Source organism: Aegilops tauschii, chromosome 7 (genome assembly GCF_002575655.3).
Source record: "Aegilops tauschii subsp. strangulata cultivar AL8/78 chromosome 7, Aet v6.0, whole genome shotgun sequence".
Taxonomy (NCBI): domain Eukaryota; kingdom Viridiplantae; phylum Streptophyta; class Magnoliopsida; order Poales; family Poaceae; genus Aegilops; species Aegilops tauschii.
Genome location: NC_053041.3, coordinates 225092240 through 225105155, shown reverse-complemented (window position 1 = coordinate 225105155; position 12916 = coordinate 225092240).

Sequence of the window (12916 nt, the reverse complement as noted above, 5' to 3'; positions counted from 1 at the left end):
AGTAAAGGCAGAGCATCAGAAGCCAGCCGGATTACTACAGCCTATGCGGATACCCGAATGGAAGTGGGATAAGCTTGGCATGGATTCCATTACCGGATTTCCTAGAACCTGATCGGGATATGATTCTATCTGGGTAGTAGTTGATTCTCTTGACCAAAGTGGCTCACTTTATCCAAGTGAAAGCCACCTATACAAGTGCGAAGTTGGCCAAGATATATATGACCAGAATCGTATGTCTGCATGGAGTTCCGAGGACCATCGTATCAGATAGAGGAACATAGTTTACCTCAAAGTTTTGGAATCAGCTGCACTAGACTTTGGGTACTAGGCTAGAGTTCAGTACAACCTTTCATCCGCAGACAGATGGATAGACCAAGAGAGTCAATCAGATTCTGGAGGACATGTTGAGAGCGTGTGCGCTAGATTATGGATCTAGTAGGGATTATAATCTACCTTACGCGGAGTTCTCATACAACAACAGTTACCAAGCCAGTTTGAAGATGACCCCTTTTGAAGCTTTGTATGGGAGAAGGAGCCAGACACCGTTGATGTGGGATGAAGTTGGAGACCGTCAGTTGTTTGGACCAAATGTGATCAAGGATTCAGAAGAGAAGGTTAAGTTGATTCGAGATAGACTGAAGGTAGCTCAATCCAGGCAGAAGAGTTATGCAGACTCAAAATGCAAGGAGGTAGTCTATGAAATCGGAGACAGAGCATATCTTCGTGTGCCACCTCTGCGAGTAGTTAAATGATTTGGAGTTAAGGAAAATTTAGCCCCGAGATTTGTAGGACCATACCGAGTTTTGGAGCGTATGCGAGAAGTGGCCTACAAGTTGGAGTTACCCGAAGGACTGTCAGGAGTTCATGATGTGTTTCACGTTTCCCCGTTGAAGAAGTGCCATGCAGAGATGGCTGACATTCCCCTGTAAGGACACTGGATCCCTGGAAAAGATGATGTTATTCCCCGAAGTGGATTTCGGACAAAATAAGTACAAGTTTTATCTCGATATGTTGGATACCCCAAGAATATGAAGAGATGAAGTACTATTGGATATAAAGGCGGTATGATGTTGGTAATATGGAGCAATTGTAACTCCATGATGAGTTTGAGTAATCACATCTTAGTTTGGTGCCAATAGAAGGAAGGAAGACAGTACAACCGGATGGATTTAAGAATACCAGGAAGTTGGATGTTGGATTAAGGATCAGTTGCCCCAATGATGAGTTCAAGGTTTACAAGTGATGAGGTGGGCCCATAACCTACAAGCCCCAGGACCTGCCAAGAAGCAAGCACATTCTTGCTGAAGGAAAAACCCTGGAAGAGATTACGACCTTACCCACCGACGATCTTATAGGAGTAACGCAGAACCTGAGAGTTGTGAAGGAAGGATAGATGTTTGTTTGGCTTGCAGAATCTATGGATTTATCCGAACTTGGTTTGTCGACAAGAGAAATTCTGCAATGCTTGTGAGGATGACCGAGTGTTAGAATGCAAGATTCGCTAAACCGTATACAAAGTAATGATTTGGGTGCGGGATGGATTGATCACCATACCGACTTACTCTTATTATTCGCTTTGCTATATGGGATGGTAAATCTGAGTGACTTACCTATAGTAGAGAGACGACGATCAAAACCCAGACCCATTTCCCGCAGGAGAAACCATAAATTGATGACCCCATTAGATTCGATAGTTGTTTAGCAAGGGCGCCAGACCCGTCAGCTAAGAAGATCCAGTCTCGGAATAACCTTACAAAAATGAAAGGACAGAAGAGTTGCGGTAAAGATTATGCCACTACCGGAAGAGCCCAGAGAAGGAATTTTCTGAGAATCTGAGAAGACTGACACTGTCAAAGATAAGGATGGAGTATATGAGTTTTGATGGAACCGTAACAATGCTTCTAAGGGTGGTAGCACCCCACACCCCGGTGATGATCGATGGATTTTGAGAAGACCCCGAACCTAGCCTATTTCTTTCTAGCCTCTCCGAATCTCGAGGACGAGATTCATTTTAAGGGTGGTAGGTTTGTAACATCCCAAAATTCTAAATTTTGGAGTGTTATATAAATAGATAGATTTGATTGATTGTTTGATTGTGGTGTGGTTGCTTGTGTGAACGGAGTGAATTTCGAAACTTTTTGATAGTTAAATGAGAGGGAATAAAAGGACTTTCCCAAACTCTCATTTTGCTTTTATGATCTCCATGAATTCAAATGCTTTTCAACACAAAACCCTGGAGAGAAGATGACATGACTTCTTCCATTTATTTAAATGACAAGGGGTGTTGAAAATATTTGAATTTCATTTGAAAATATTTCCAATTCTGAAACTTTATGCAACTCAATGATTTTCACGAGAGAAGATAAAATGACTTCTTCAAATTATATGAAATATGAGTTGGGAGTTTCAAAGGATCAAATTCAAAGTCCTTTTGAAATTATTTTCAATTTGGAGTTATTTGGGTTTTATTCAAATTATTTTTCTCCAAAATAAAAATATATGGAAAATAGGGTAACATGATTCCCTACATCAGAAAAATTGGGGATAAATAAATTTGAAATCATTTTGGTATTTTTAAAATGATTTTTATTGGATTTTAGTAGGGCAGTAGCACCCTTTGAATTATTTGATTTTTTCTCGATTTTATTTGACTTGACAAAAATGTTCAAGTTGTAGAAAATCTTTTTCTGAAAATTTTCATATATTATATGCCTATATAATATTTTACTTTATTTTCATTTTCTTTCATTTTCTCTCTGTTTAAAAAAATGTGTAAAAAAAAACTCTCTCTTCGCCGACTGGGCCGCCCAGCTCCCAGGCCAATCCACGGCCCAGCCCACGCTGCTCGTCCGCCTCATCCCCGAGCGCGGGACGACTCCCACCGCCGCACGCCGCCGAGTCCGGCTCGGCTACGCCCTGCCGCCGCCTTGCCCCGCCCCCTCCTCCACGCCTCGCCTTTCCTTAAATACCCCGCGAGCCGCCTCGCCCGCTCCTCCTTCCGAGCCGCGCCGCCGTCCTCGCGTCACGCCGCCGCCGCCGCACTTTTCCGCTCATCGCCGGAGCCGTCGTCTCGCCGGAGTAACCGCCGCCTTTGGTTTATTTCCCTCGAACCGGTATAAACCAATTTAAACCGCCCCAGTTTTTCTTCAGTTTTTTATATAGATCGGTTTATTCTTTTAGATCGGTTTATTATTTAGATTTTTATTATTTTGCGAGCGTTCGTTAGTTAGGGTTCTGTAGTGAACGGTTTTCGTTCGTTAGCGTTCTGTAGCGAACGTTCGTTCGATAGGATTTTTCTTTTTATTTTATTTTTCGGCCAGGGACCCATCCATGAATATTTTATTCACAGTTCAGTCCCTGATTTTCAAACGATCACTACTTTTTACTCGCTTAACCAGATCCAATGAAACCAATGCCCACTTCTTCGTTATGATCCCCTCTATCCAGTAATCCAACTCAAACTTATTTTTGAAAGTTTTAAAAATTTGAATTCAAACATATTCATATTCAAACTTCTTTTGATCATAACTCGAGTTTTATAACTCTGATTTAATTGATTCTTTTTGCTAATTGAAGCTCTTGACCTAAACTTTCTGATAAGTACAAATTCACTTAATTTTGGTACTGTTAGAAATTGTTTTATGTCGCAAGAGCTATTTGCTTGATTTTGATGTTTTCTGAATTGTTTTCTTCGTTCTTTCCGATTTTTTGAGTGATTGCTTACGTGTGGTTACTATTGCTTGCTTACGATAGATTGACGGAGTGTGACGACTAGAATTATCAGGAGTTATGAGTGTGAATCATCTTCATCAACATTGTAGGCAAGTAACACTTTGATCATACCTCTTTACCACCCAATTGTATTGCATTAGATCAACCCTCAAACTATTGCATGGTTAGGAACTGTTTAATATGTGGGTTTTGGGAAGTAGATGAGGTAGTACCTATTGCCCTGTTTATTATCAAACCATTGGGAGTTACTTCTACGTTTTGCTTATATTGCTATGCTATGCCGTAGACGTGGATTGGGTTTCAGTGTATTTCATGAGAGATGTGAGATTGTTAATTAATGGATCAACTTAAGGTGGCTACTTTAATTCACATCTGGGTGGATTGAGGCACCTGGAGAACCCAGTGTTGCCTGTATTTTTGGATATCCCGGAGTACCTGTGTGATCATCCTATGGACCGCCACCCAGACTCAAAGGGATCATAAGATTATTCATGCTAGAAACTTCCGTGTGCAGCCACAAGCCATTATGGGCTCTGGCATAGTTGAGTAAGTTGTGTGAGCTCTTGAAGAGGTGGACTAGCAGATGTAGGGGGATTGTAGGTGTAACGGTCTGCCCGGAGTAGAGAGTAAATGCTTCTGAAAGACTATGTCTCGATCATCCGTTTCTCAAACACCAAGTAGTGCGATAAATCCAACGGAGGAGATCGAGTCTTGTGGGGAAAAGTGCACAAACCTCTGCAGAGTGTACAAACTAATCATGATTAGCCGTGTCCCCGGTTATGGACATCTTGAGTATCTAGTTCCTGGATTATCATGTGTATCTCATCATGTTACTTTAATTTAAATTTGATTGGGTTTAATCACGTTCTTAATTGGGATTGAGTTGGAGGTACCTTCTCAATGTTTAACAACCACCATGATAGTTAAATAAAATTTATTCCTTTGCAGTAGGGAAAAATTTGCTTTTCACAAAAACATGTTAACCATAGAGCTTTTCCACCAGTCAAATATGCATATAGTGATAGTTATTATTCATCATTATCCTATGGTGTGAATTTGCCAGTACATTCAATGTACTGACCCTTTGTGGCTGCAACGTCTCATGTTGGAGGAATCTTACGACGAGTAAGTGATACGTTAGGGTTATGATTTCTACACTCAACTTTGTCGTTGGTGTTGATGGGAATCCACAACCTTGTTACTTCCGCTATTTGGATTGAGGTAATAGTATTTACGTTATTTTGTACATGTGATTTACCTCTGTTATAAATCCTCGAGTACTGTGTGTGTCAGCATACCGATCCAGGGATGACACTTAAGCACAGAGACTTGACCGTCTGAGGTCGGGTCGCTACACTGGGTCTATTGTCGTGCCTCTCGCCGGTGCCTCCAATGAGGGAAGGTTATGGGTGTGCGGTACCCTACCCCGTTTAGCAGACATAACCTTGTTTTCCCGTTGTTGTTATAACCTATTTGTCCCTGTTTGGGACCTTTTTTCCACGATGGTGGCCGTTTTGCCACGCCAGTGGCCGTTGGTGTCTTTGGTAGACACGGGGCCACCCAGGACTAGGCGAGTGGGGAGTGATTCAGAGTGGCCGGGAGAGTGTCATGGCAGTAGGACGGTTTTGTCGGAACTCCGTTGGTCCACCCGAATGGGAGTGCGAGGCCATGGGTTCCGTGGTGTGGGTACAGTGTACTAACCTCTGCAGATTGTATATTAAATCCATCGATAGCCGCGCCCGCGGATAAGGGCCCAGTTCGTAGTTGGTCACACTATGGGTCAACACTAATAATAATGATGTGCTTAATAACAACCCCGGTTCGATGATGAGATAAGTTGGTTATGTGATCCGTGAACGATCACCGTTTGGTTACGAGGTAACCCGTTGAGCCAAGAGTGGCTCCGTTTTATGATCACCGTGGTATCAAGGATATCGAGTTGTTGGATATTCGTGATGTTGTGCGAAAATCATGGGTAAAGATCAAGCTCCTTGTGGTCATTTAATGATTACTACGGTATTGTTTATACCAAGCTTGATTTGATCCTGAGATGATCGTGTGATGTCCGAGGTTGGTAAGTGACGCATGTGATGGTTACGAGGTAACTCGAGCAGTATAAGTGGTGCATATAGTGTCATCATGTTGTATGCTAGTATCGTCAGATTTATATGCTCATGCCATGCTCATATTGTTCTAGCTGTATCATGTTCATGTTGTTCATGCCATGTTATACTGATGATCTCATGATAATTCCTGCTTAACCTGTAATTGCCATGCTGTTGTTTATCTTGAATGCTTCTGGTTATTGTGAGCTTGCAAGTACATTCAATGTACTGACCTGGCGTATCATGCCAGTTTGCAGGTCATGCCGTGATTGCTTGATTGCTTGTCGTGGTTTCCGTTCGTGCGAGCTAGGATAAGCGTTCCAGCCAGAGTCCCTACGGAGTGGAGTTCACCACCGTCGTCGTTGTTCCGCTGCTAGAGTTATTCCGCTGCTTCGAGTTGTTCTGCTGCTTGCATAGAGCAACTGAGGATGGCGTAGTGTCGCCGTGCCGATGTTATTCATTGTAATATCGGAGACCTTGTATTCATATTCGTGTAACAATAGAAAGCTGGTTTGTTCTATGCTAAGCAGTGCCGTATTCCAGAAGACTTCTCCTCGATCTCTGGGCTGGAATACGGGGCGTTCCGGTTTCTCTGAGCCGGGGTGCCACATGGAGGATGGTTGGTGATGATGATGACGGCGAATCCCTCTCTCTGGAGCCCAGAACAGACTCCAGATCTGGCCTCCCGATGAAGAACAGGAGGTGGCGGCGGCTCCATATCGTGAAACGCGATGAAACTTTCTCTCCTCTTTTTATCGAGAAATAGGAATTTATAGTATCTAGATTAGGGTCAGCGGAGCCACGAGGGCCCCACAACCCACCAGGGCGCGCCTGGGGGGGTAGGCGCACCCGGTGCCTTGTGGGCACAGGGTGCCCCCCCTCCAGTGGGCCTTGGTTCCAATATTCCTCATATATTCCACAAAAATCTCCAAAAAGTTTTGTCCAATTCCGAGAACTTTTATTTCTGCACAAAAACAACACCATGGTAGTTCTGCTGAAAACAGCGTCAGTCCAGGTTAGTTTCATTCAAATCATGCAAATTAGAGTCCAAAACAAGAGCAAAAGTGTTTGGAGAAGTAGATACGACAGAGACATATCAACTCCTCCAAGCTTAACCCATTGCTTGTCCTCAAGCAATTCAGTTGACAAACTAAAAGTGATAAAGAAAAACTTGTACGAACTCTTTTCTTCTTGTGTTTATATATATGCTTAAATAATACTCAGGCTTTCAGCAAAAATTATAACTAACCATGTAGATGATAACTCTTTGAAATTATATTCACTCATATCAATGGCATAATAACTAGCGAGCAATAATAAATATTTCAAATGACAACACTTTGTCAAAACAATGATGATATAATATGACAATAATGGTATCTCACTATCCCTTTATGATACCGCAAAACATAAATGCAGAGCACCTCCAAAGTTCAAGAAGCGACTAAACATTGTAATTCATGGTAGAAGAGATCCTGTCATGATGCACACAACATTAACTATACACAATGCATGAGAACGACAATAGTGCTGTCAGGACCGTGCTTGTTTGAGAAGGTGATGACTCAATAATAAAAGTAAAATAACATAAAAGTAAATAGATATGCCCTTCGTAGAGGGAAGCAGGGATTTACAGAGGTGCCAGAGCTCATAGCTTAAATCAGAGATAAATATAATTTTGGGCGGTGTACCTTTCCTGCCAATGTTACAACCAAGAGTTTTCAATATCTTCCATGCTAAACACATTAGCGACGGTTCCCAAGGGTAAAAGTAAAGTTTACTCCCCGTCCACCAACAAACACAAGCCATGGCTAGCCGAATCATCGGGTGCCCTCCGTACCAACAATAGTCCGGGGGAGTTTGTTTTATTATTTGCAATTTTAATCATGGGTCTGGCACTGGTGCAGAGACCTGTTGTACAAATGCTTTTTAACCCCTTTCAGTGACGGCGTTTGGAACCGTCACCAAGTGAGTGTGGGCGATAGGGGGGTCCTTCCCACACGACCCAGAAACCGTCGGGGATAAGCCCTCCTCGCACACAGGCTGGGGCAAAATGAGCTCGTGTGCGATCTGGCGAGGCATCGAAACCCAATGGTTTCCGTTCGTATGTAAATCCCACACGGCGAATCCCAGAAAAACATTTCTGTTCGTATGTATATCACACACAGCTTTGTGTGTGGAAACGTCTGTGCAAGGTGGCCTAACGCAAACAGTTCTCTACCGGAAGCCGTGTGTGATTGTTAGTTGATCGAACACGCCTACTTTCTAGAAACCGTGTGGGTTGTTTGAGTTCATCGCCCACGGTGTTGTCTGAGTAACCGTCTGCAATAGAAAACCCCAATAAGTAGGGTAATTAGCCTATTATTGATAATCCATCTACTAATCAAATTGATATTTCTTATAAAACACACTAGATATTTCATATCCGTATAACGGCAACCAGGATTTCATAATCGAATTACATCAGATAGCTTCGGCACTCAGTTACACCATTACACAACAGCACCAATTTTCACATGCAACATTGAAAACCTTTGGAAAGTAGCATCATACATGGTAAATAGACAGATGAATCTCATCTGGGAAACTGCAGAAGCGGAAGGCAAATATTGAGCCTTCAGTGATGTTGAATGTCCTTGCAACTTTAGGCCAGTGGTTATGGATAATTGCCTTCCCAACCTTCGTCCTCTTCAAGAAGACTTCAATATTGTACCGTGGGTGTTGAATGAATACCTTCCTCACCTCTTGACCATGCAGGTGGTTTGAGAGGTAATCATCGGTGAACTGCTTTGAAAAGTACTGAAAACAAAGATATGCCTAAATCGCTATTTTAAATTTTGAAATGGCGCAAGGGGTAGAAACAAGGTAAAATAGTCAGTACCATCCTGTAGTTGACTGATGTCTTCTTCATTGTGCAAACAAAGATCTTGCTGTTATTCGACGCAAGTTTCTTCATCCTAACAATCTTTTTGAGTTTCTTGACTTGAATGATATTCATGGACATCTCATTTCCCCATATGCAAAATGGGTCAAAAAGTGGGTCGAAGCCTCTAACAGCAGGACCTACATGTGCAAGACCAAATTGTAAGAAACCTAAATATTAGAATGATTCTACAACTGCACAATAATGTGCTATTAGCGAAAGGACCATGCATGAGCAAACCTCAATGGTAAACCGCAGTGTCTCACATTGTTTCCCTGCAACACACACAAGGAAGATCTTGATCAGGTTAACTGAGAGTTGCCATACTATCAGTAGAATATGTATTGAGTACAGCCAAATTTGATTTATTTCACATGCATAACAATACAAAATTGTACCCACAGCAAATGAAAATCAAATTGCAGAATTGAACCAAACAGTTAAATGGACAGTAGACCAAATGAACCAAAATAGTTAATTGAGCACGACATTGCAGAATAGAGACATGTACTAGAAGATAAGACAGTTAACAAAAGAAAGAATGCTTGAGAACAGTATTATGAAATGTAGCAATTGTTGGACCAAACTATTAATTGAACATTACATTTCAGAGGACCAAACTATTAACTGAACATTACATTTCAGAGGACCAAACTATTAACTGAACATCAAATTGCATATTAACATTACAGAGGACAAATCGCTAGAAGGCACTGGCGGTGGCCTCGAGAAAACAACACAAACTGTATTTTAAAGTAGACAATCGTGTGTCGGTGTCGACGGTGGCCTCGAAGACGAGGTGCTCCTCCAAGATCCGGCGGTCGGCATGCATGGCAGCCATGCGGCCGCGATTTGCTTCTCCGCTGCCAGATGCTACTGAACTCCACGTTATACTGCGTGCAAAATGGCTGTGGGCGGTGCATAATTGGAGGAGGGGGACAGTGATTTCGGCGGAAGGTGTCGCGCTGTCGGTCGGGGAATGTGGGACATGTAAGGAGGAGGATGGTGTGGGTGGGGTGTGGATTACCTGACCATATCAACGAGGCCGCGCAGCAAGAAGAAGGGTCGGCGGCGAGGAGGTCACGCAGCAAGAAGAAGGGTCGCCGGCGAGGAGGCGGCGCTACAAGAAGAAGGGTCGCGGGCGAGGAGGCGGCGTTGCAAGAAGAAGGGTAGCCGGCGAGGAGGTGGCACTGCTAGAAGAATGGTTGCCAGCGAGGAGGCTGAGCTGCCAGTAAGCAGCAGTGAAGGTTTGAACTTGGAAAGCAAGGAGGAACAGTGGAAATGCGGCTTTTGGTGGGAGAGAGGAGGCGGGGAGATAGATATTTCCGCAATGGCAGAAAAATTTCACTCGGTGCCGCAAGAAACTGACGAGCAAGTGTGGTTCAAGCGGGGGCGGTGGACTGTAGACAATGAATATTCCTGCGAAAGCCAGACAAGACGGTGCGCCAAGATATTTTATATCACATCCCACACGATTCTTTCTAGTAAACTGATACGTCCAATTTGCATCATGCTTTTATATCGATAGTTATTGCATTATGGGCTGTTATTACATGTTATATCACAATACTTATGCCTTTTCTCTCATATTTTATAAGGTTTACATGAAGAGGGCGAATACCGGCAGCTGGAATTCTGGACTGGAAAAGGAGCAAATATTAGAGATATATTCCGCGCAACTTCAAAAGTCCTGAAACTTCACGGAGCATGTTTTTGGAATATACAAAAAATATTGGGCGAAGAAAGTACCAGAGGCGGGCCACTAGCAAGCCACAAGGGTGGAGGGCGCGCCCTATCCCCCTGGGCGCGCCCCCGACCTTGTGGGCCTCCTGGCACGCCTCCGGTGCCCATCTTTGGCTATATGGTGTGTTTTGACCTGGAAAAAATCAGAAGGAAGCTTTCGGGACGAAGCGCCGCCGTCTCGAGGAGGAACCTGGGCAGAACCAATCTACGGCTCTGATGTCTACTATGCAACTTTATTCTTGTAGACACGTGTTGGGCCTCCAAGCGCATAGTTTTGTAGGATAGTAGCGATTTTCCCTCAAGTGGATGACCTAAGGTTTATCAATCCGTGAGAGGTGTAGGATGAAGATGGTCTCTCTCAAACGACCCTGTAACCAAATACAAGAAATCTCTTGTGTCCCCAAGACACCCAATACAATGGCAAAATGTATAGGTGCACTAGTTCGGCGAAGAGATGGTGATAAAAGTGTAATATGGATGGTAGAAATATATTTTTATAATCTGAATAAATAAAAGCAGCAAGGTAGCAAATAGTAAACAGGCACAAAACGGTATTTCAATGCTTGAAAATGAGGCCTAGGGTCCGTACTTTCACTAGTGCAACCTCTCAACAGTGCTAACATAGTTGGATCATATGATTATCCCTCAAAGTGCTATAAAGAATCACTTCCGAGTTCCTATTAGCGGATAATAAAAGATAGAAATTGTTCGCAGGGTACGAAACCACCTCAAACCTATTCTTTCTGTTTGATCTATTCAAGAGTTCGTACTAAAATAACACAAAGCTATTCTTTCCGTTTGATCTATCCTAGAGTTCGTACTAAATAACACCAAAGCAAATTCATATTCGTAATACTCAATCCACACAAAGAACTACAAAGGGACCCCAAAGTTACTATCGGAGAAAAGATAATAAAAACGTGCATCAACCCCTATGCATAGATTACCCCAATATCACCGCGGGAATCCGCAAGTTGAGTGCCATAACATATATCAAGTGAACCAATATGATACCTCATTGTCACCTCAAGTATTCATACTGCAAGACATACATCATGTGTTCCCAAATCTGAACATTCAATCTGACATAACAAAACTTCAAAGGGTAAAGATTCAATTCATCACAATAAGAGTATAGAGGGGAGAAACATCATATGATCCATCTATATTAACAAAGCCCATGATATAGATCACGAGAGAGAGAGAGATTAAACACATAGCTACTGGTACAAACCCTCAGCCCCGAGGGTGGACTACTCCCTCCACATCGTTGTGGCCGCCGAGATGATGAAGATGGCCACCGGAGATTAATCCCCCTCGGACAGGGTGCCGGAACGGGGTCTAGATTGGTTTTCGGTGGCTACAGAGGCTTGAGGCGGCGGAACTTATGATCTAGGTTAATCCTTGGGGGTTTTGGTATTTATAGGATTTTTCAGAGTTGGAATCACGCGAAGATGGGCCTCGAGGTGAGCACAACCTACCGGGGCACAGACGGCCCACCAGGCGCGCCCTGGTGGGTTGTGCGCTCCTCCTGGCTCTTCTGGCCCTCCCACGAAGCTTGAGGGGTCTCTTTTGTTCCAAACCAATTGTCAAAAAGTTTCAGCTCATATGGAGAACTTTCATTTCCGCACAAAAAAAACAACACCATGGTAGTTCTGCTAAAAACAGCGTCAGTCTGGGTCAGTTCCCAAAATTGATATAAAGCTACTATAAAATGACTGTAAAACATCCAAGAACGATAACAAAACAACATAAATACTTCATAAATTATAGATATGTTGGAGACGTATCAGTATCCCAAGCTTAATTCCTACTCGTCCTCGAGTAGGTAAATGATAAAAGAAATAATTTATGAAGTGTAAATGGTAGCAAAGTGCATAAGTTTGATCATAGATAATTTCAATCACTTTTCCTAGCATCATAATAGCAATTCTTTCTTATAAAACTTCTCATGTTAAAGTAGCAACCAATTACTATGTTAAGGACCCCTGGATCACTGTTCAAGAGTTCTTGGACTCTCACGACATTTTCCAACACTTTCACCTTCCCTTGTCCAGCCAGGCTTTTGATGACCTAACCGCTCTCCAGTCTCTGTTGGGTGGCCACAATAGAACACCTGGGTCCAAGGATATTTGGTTTTGGAATGGCACTACCAAGGGTTACTCACCAAAGTTGTTTTACTCACATACTTTTGCATCAGAATCATTCAACCCTTTGACAGCTTGGATCTGGAAGTCCTCCTGTACAATGAAAATCAAAGTCTTTGCCTGGATGCTTATTATGGACAGGTTGAACACCAAGGACATGGTGGACAGGAGACATTGGCATCTGGAGGATGGAGTCAACTGTGTTCTTTGTCCTTTGCAGACTAGGGAAACAAGGGACCATCTGTTCTTTAATTGCAATTTTAGTG